We start from the raw sequence: 7880 nt of genomic DNA, 5'->3' as shown, positions 1-7880 counted from the left end.
TATATTATGTTCGATAAACCGTCGTAGCTAGACCGACTTCGAACTCTACGTCCATATTTATGCGTTATTTGCTCATGCTATCAACCACTAGTTTGTCTGGTCAAGAGTTTAGTTTGTAAAGACACCAGTGATATGACTGGTCAGCGGCGGCATATGCAGAATAATGTGATGATCCAGTCAAAGACGATAGTATCATTATGACACCACAGACAAATTATATACATAACCTATTAAGTACAATTACATTCCAGCAAAGGCTTTGACAGCAAAATTTGATTAAAGGGAGACAACTTTCTACCAATTGTCTCAAAGTCGGACCAGAATAGATCAACATCAATAAGACAACGTCATCACACGGGAGTACTCCGCTAGGTTTCCTTCAGAATCTGGGCCGGTGGTGTAGCCCGGTGGTCAACGCGTTCACTTGTCACGTCGAATACCTGGGTTCGATTCTCGATATGGGTACACTGCGTGAAGCCCTTTTCTCATGTCCCCCGACGCCTTACTGCTGGAATATTTCTAAAAGTGGCGTAAAACCCAGCTCACTTACTCACTGACACCTTCAGAATGTCATCAAACACATCGGACCAGAACTGTAAAGCCTGCAGTATGTGTTCTGGCTTTGCTGGGCATGTACAATGTGGTCTTGAATGGCATTTCTTGCAAACTGATAATGACATATACTACCGACAATAAGTATGGGAACACCCAAATATCAAAGTATAACAAAGTAAATGTAAAGTGGCAGTGTCGGTTTATTACAAGGGTAAATAAAACATTATTTGTTCTTACAATGTAATGGAATTATGGGCAGATATCATTGACTGCAATGGCAGTACAAGCAGCGGAAGAGGATAGGGGTCAAAACTGAAAGTCACAGTATCAATAGGGTGTGTGTCCTCCACGTTGATTGATGCATTCTGTACATCTGCGCCTCATGGACCTGACAAGGGTGCGGAGGGTAGCTTGGGGAATCAACTGCCATTCCATCTGGAGCCACTGTACAAGAACCTGAAGAGTCGGTGTCATTCCATGATTGTCTCTAACACGTCGTGCAAGATTGTCCCATAGATGTTCAATTGGAGCCAGATCCGGTGAATAAGCTGGCCACTGCATCACATTCACATTATTTTGCTGCAAGAAGTCTCTAATGACTCGAGCTCGATGTGGTCTGGCATTGCCATCTTGCAGCTGTGCTCCGGCACCAATGGTGTTCAAAGCTGGAAGAACCAGAGGACGCAGAATCTCATCCCGGTACCTCAATCCAGTCAAATTGCCCTGTACATGGTACAGAGGAGTACGGTGATGTAAGCTGAAGCCTCCCCAAACCATCACAGAGCCACCACCAAATCTGTTCCTCTCCCTCACAGTAGCATCATGGTAACGTTCTCCACGCCTCCTGAAAACCCTAATCCTTCCATCGTTGTGCTCAAGACAGAATCGTGACTCGTCAGTGAAGAGTACCCCGGATCACTGTTGCTGATTCCATCTCAAATGTGCTCTGGCCCAGGCCAGTCTTGCAGCTCTATGATGTGGGAGGTGATGAGGACGTACCGCTGGACGACGTGACCGTATATTAGCAGCTCTGAGACGGTTCCTGATGGTTGAGATGCTGACGTTTGTGTTGGTTGCATGTCTGAGCTGCAGCCGTAGAGCACTGGCAGTTGTGAAGCGGTTCCTAAGGGCGTGGAGTACAACATATCGATCGTCTGCCCTTGTCGTTTTTCGTGGCCTTCCTGATCGAGCTCTGTCCGGTGGTTTGGAACCGTTCCCTCAGCCTATGAATGACGGAAGGGGGGCACCTGAAGACGACGACCAACGCTTCTTAAGGATTCACCATTCTCTAGCCATGCAATGGCCCTGCTTCTGCTGTTGTCGTTTAATGGTCTACGCTGAGGCATGTTGGGGTAATTGTGAGGCTTCAGCACTGTCTTCAGCTTCTTTTAAGAAAAAGTTGCCACACCATGCATGGGAAGTCTGTCTTTCACGTGCACTAAGTTGTTGTGTTTGGGCGTTTGAATCAGACACAGTGCAGGTGTGTTTTGATACCTTCGTTTTTTGCTGTTTGGGACACTTTTTAATTTCATCAAAACTTCACGAATATTGAAGCAATTGCTTCAACTGTTGTTTTAACATGTCTTTTAAAGTGTCCACTAAGCACATGCCACAGATACATTTCACTTTTATGAATTAATGAAACCACCACTGTCAGGTTTGTGCATGGCGATCAAATTTGAGGGTGTTCCCATACTTTTTGCTTGTAGTATATATAACATGATATAACATGTAGAGAAGATCCACTGAACGATCGAGCATACTTTCAACCCTGTATCCCACGACCAGTTTGACCAATCCAGACAGGCTTTGATGAATGACATGAGCACTTGCAACACACAAACAAGGATCTAACTGCTGACATTACAACCATTATGATTCACTAACTAGTCCACCCGGCCTCCCTGGTGAAGTAAATGAGAACTATATACATGTACACACGCCGACATGTGGTTTCCTCTTCCTGGTGTTATTTGACCTTGTCTTTCAGCACATGGACGTACACACCTGACAACAGCAAATATTACTTTAGGTAAGTTACCGTGTGTCATGATCATGTAGGATTTGCAAGTAAATAACAAATGGTTTTTCATATAAAAGTATATTCAAGATTAATGTGTACAATATTCCAAAGTATATTCCTCCGCGGATGTTATTTGCACGTATAAAGGAACTATATTGTGTAAAATTATTTCAAACATGTCTCGAAATACATGTCTCAAATTGACACAGGAAAACGGAACACTTTTCGTTTTATGTTTCATGAAAATAATATATTCAATCAAGGTTATGACTTACTTAATTTATTTTGTTATCTGTGGACAAGGTGTTGATCGAGACAAACTATGTACCTTGTGTCACTGGTTCATTGCACTGTTTTTGGTCATCAGCTGGTGGCGTTTCGGATGACACTGTGTGTAGTATGTCATCCCTCGTGGATGAAACATGAACGTCATTGTGATAATGATTAACTTATTTCGAACATTTATTTTTGTTGTGTAACGCCAAATGCAACAATATTCCAGCTATATTACGGTGATCTGTAAAACAATCAAACTTGAATCACTCCAGTGATTAAAATTATGAGCAATGATCTACGCAACTGCGATACGGGGACATCTTACAATAAGCGAACCTTACCACCCGGATGCAGTTAGTCGCCTTTTACCACAAGCGTGGATTGTTGAAGCACAATTCTAAGACAGATCCTCATGGGTAGCGGTAGTAGCAGCTGCAGTGGATGTAGTCAAACTGTTGGTATTAGTACCAATACCATTTCGTTATCAATACCATTTCGTTACCAATACCATTTCGTAAGCCATATCAATATAAATATGCCATTCGTAAATATTTTCTATCAATACAACTTGTAGATAAATACTGTTTATTTATTGTGTCACATGTGCAGTTGAAACACAATGACCCACTCCATGGCTCTACATTATAATGCATTACCTCCAGATGTGTGACGTCTTCTTCTAACAAATACAACGACGACTACAACGATGATGACTACAACTGCACAGGCGGACCCTGCAGCTATGTAAATAACAGTCCTGCTTCCCGAGCCTGAAACAGAAGCAGAATAATCATTCTTTGAGAAAGTCAGTCATGATTATTTCGGTGTCAATATAGGGTGCACAATGAAGGGGTGGACTCCACCCACGTCAAGGCAGCGTTTCCTCAAAGTGATCAGATACGTTCAGATAATATCACACTTCAGAGCAGCCCAAGCTTGCTGGCTTGTGTCAAATAAACCTCTCCAACAGCGACGTCGCCTATTTCACCTGGATTTGGACCATGCTTGTCCTGAACAATCGTCCAATGAGCAATGAGTGCTATATGGTGTGACCCTGCTGATTGTGTCGTGACTTGGATTGTTGATGGTGCAGGAAACCACTGGCCCAGAGTCCATTATTACTGGTCTCTATGACAGGTAGAATATCGCTGATTGTGACAGCGTTTTGCACATATGGGTACAATTATACAGTGGTTTGCAGCTTACAAAATTCGCCATGTATGACTACATATCTTGCACTTTTTCAAAATAGTTATTTCTTACACATAAGTCGACACACCATGATGCGACACCAATTGTGCTCAACACGAGGCAACATCAAGGCATTCACCTATATCCTATGTTAAATGTAATAAACAACACGATAATGTATTCACTAGTTGATTAGAATTGTTCGTTTATGATCGCCACAAGTCAATCACACATTCCATGCTTTTTTGTATGTTACCGTTGTCTTTAGCATCGCTGTCTGTAAGTCTTGATAGATCAACATGTCGTCCAGACTTCGCAGAAACTGAAACCGATAATAAGGTTAATACGGCTAATTGTGAAAGGGTTAAGCAAACTAGAAGCTACAGGAAATAGTCTGCTTACTTTGCAGACATTACACATTACTAGAATATACGCGTAACACTGATTGTAAGCAGAACATTGAATGTATGTCTGCTGTCAGACAGACAGACAGAGGCGTTTATTTCTCAACCAACCAACGGTGGTACATGAGAATATATAAATACATAGGTAAACAAATATATACATGGCACGTGGCTGGACATGATCATTTGAATATTACTTAGTAAGCGATTTATACAATACATTCAGAAATGACTTTCAGTTCTTAAGATGTTTAGTAGTTTTATTAAACAATAATTTCTTTAACATTGAATGTTTTTGGAGATCACACATATGTCGCGAGATAGGTATTTCACTGTTGGAGAAGGGTTTCACATCTAAAGAGATAGTGAAACTCATCCCCATCAACGTTAGCGTTACACAGCTTACATATTCTTTCCTCTTTTTGAATAGAATGCCATCGGCCGGTTTCAATTGGTTGGTTATTGTTACAAGTTCTTAGTTTTAATATAGGAAAATATATATCCCTGGATAAGTATAAGTAGTTTTCAAAACATAGTTTATCTTTAAAACATTTATAAAATTGACCTTTAGAACTAGTTTCTATAGGGCTGCGCCAATGTTGTAAAAACTGATCTTTTAGAGTAGCTTCAACATTTAGGACCAGACATGACGTGTTGACATTGTGGGGGGGTGAGAAAACCTCTGATAAACCGCAGGTATTAAGTATTGTTGTAACAAAAGATATCCATCGGAGTTGACAACCAAAGTTATAAACAGAGATAAAATTATACATCAGTGAGGAGAGATTACAGTATTGGTTATTTGTTGCTACTTTATGCCAAAAAAAATTAACTCGTTTGTATAATTTGATGTAGAGCGGTTCTCGGCCAAACTCGCCATACACAATAAAGTTTGGAGGCCATTTACTAATGACAACTAACAACTAATCTTCGGAGGGGGGCCACTCCTGTCAGACACAAGCTACTCATACCAATCATTCATTTAGCCCGAACGTTCATTTTGTTCATTGGCATGACACATGCTAGGCTACTACATACGTACGTTCTTATTAACCAAGATAACATCAGACTTATTCAGCAGTATCCGATCTGTCTATGCCCATGTAAAATGAGAACAAGTAACAACAGGTTCATAAGCTGATCAACGTTGTATACGTGTTATGGCATATCCTGTCAAGCAACTACACACACACAGTACTCATAACTCATAAAACCTCATATTAATTTCCGAGATATGTTCCCTTCAAACACAAGGACACAAGGCTCAGTCGTATTGGCATACATATCAAATCTGATTCAACTATGAATCCCTTTAATCCGGGCTAACAATGCTGGAATACTAAAAACTTCTACTTTTGTGTCATACATCGTTGTGTGTTGACCTCCCATTTACAAAACAAACTTCCATCTTATGTGAATGCCATTATCTACAGTCAGCACCCTCTCCATAAGCGTAAGAAATAGCACTAACGTTTATATTGTCCCGCTATGCCAAAGGCAGGTGTTACCGAAACACTATAATTTGTGTCACTAGTGTGTCATATACGTGAATACCGCCCACATGCCTACCATAATTTTATCTGAAAGCTTTACTGAGCCCTTGAATGTTGTACTCCTAAACCAGAAAACTTTGTACAGGAGTCATATAAAGTGCATTGAAATGTTCGTACTAGAAAGGACTAAATTTATGAAACGGTCTACAAAGATAGGAGCTGCTGACATATTGGTCGACTTGAAGGGAAACGGTTCTACTGGAATGTCAAAATCAGCCCTCTTGTCATCAAGTATTGTGGGCATTTCCGTTACACTGATTCTTGCAGCACACATCTAACTCACGTAATGTTATATGGTTGCTTGTCTCGCTCTTCACTGTGTCCTTACACCACCACTCTGTCCCCTTGTCAATAGTAGCGTTGATCCTGAGAGTCACATTGTGTTGGAGGACCCCACAGTTCACACTGACACGCCCTGACAGGTACTTGCCGTAGACGTACGGGTTAGATATGGCTGCTTTACTGAGGGTGGACAGTGACTCGGTTGTACGGAAGATGACGTTTTCATCCCTGAACCAGTATCTGTTGGCCCTGCCCCAGCTGCTGCTGCAGATCAGAGTGATGAGGTGGCTGTCTGTTGTTGCTGCTGCTGCCGGAACAGTCGTCAGTACCAGAGAACCTACAAACGATATCGGAAACACTTGGGAAACACATCTAGCATAACATATCCGGGTTAGAATGTGTCTTCATCAGCTCATGTTTGTCGTAAAAGGCGACACACAGGGTGGGAAGGTCAAGCTCGCTGACTTGATCGACGCATCGTCATCATTGACTTGATTAGTTACAGACATTAGCTACAAAGCTGTAACATTGATAAGTACAGCCACCAAACATAGACAAACTATACCTATATACAAGCCTCCATGAGTTTTAATCCACTGACGAGCGGTTTGGTAACCCAGTGGTTAAAGCCGAAGATCCGGGTTCTAGTGCATGCATTGCAACAATATGTGAAGCTCGGATATTCACGAACTATTGATAAAAAGATTCAAGTATAAATAGTTAAATTGCATGATGAAGACACGTGTTCGAGCGGCATAACATATATGAAGCCTGGTGTCACGATCATATGATGTTATGGCCTCCAATGATCTTGAACGACAACAGGACTAGGATGGGAAATTTCGATTTGCCAAACTTTCATTCGCTCGCTGAGGCATACTGCTGACGAGTCTTTCGATGGTTCATGTAGATGTCGCTTGACACGACAGCGCCTTCCACGAAAGGGAAAATTAAATCGGGGTTGAAACTTGACACGGGAACTGCAAAGATTATCTCGGTTACGATGTTGTGTACACTACTGATGAATGTGACGGTTTGTAGAGGCCGGCACAAGACGAGATCGTCAAGCATTGAGGTGAGCTCGTCTTCCTGGTCTTCAGTAACCCATGCTTGTCGTAAGAGGCGACAAACAGGATCGGGTGGTCAGGCTCGCTGACCTGGTTGACACATGTCATCGTATCCCAAATACTGATATCAATGTTTAAACTATTGATCACTGGATTGTCTGGTCCAGATTATTTACAGACCGCAGCCATATAGCTGGAGTATTGTGGAGTGCGGCGTTAAACAACAACCAGACCTAACCAAACCAAACTTTTGAGACGCTCCACGTGTCTTTTCTCCTTGTGAAACATAGGTCAAAACGACCGCCTGTCTTAACGAAAGCAAGTTTTTAACGTTTACTTTGCAGCAAGTGTTAGTCTTGTGCCTCCCGATAAACTGTATGCATTTGGTAAATGCCAATTAAAAACATATTTACTCGTACCACGATTCAGACAAAGTGATTGCGCAAGGATAGATGCAGGCTAATTGCATAATAGCTCAAAGGGTGTGCTTAGACAACACACTATGTCGAAGTGGTTGAAGCAGTTTGAA

The sequence above is a fragment of the Haliotis rubra genome, unplaced genomic scaffold (assembly GCF_003918875.1).
Source record: "Haliotis rubra isolate DU_JTF1 unplaced genomic scaffold, ASM391887v1 Scf1450, whole genome shotgun sequence".
Lineage (NCBI taxonomy): Eukaryota > Metazoa > Mollusca > Gastropoda > Lepetellida > Haliotidae > Haliotis > Haliotis rubra.
This window is presented reverse-complemented; position numbering follows the sequence as displayed.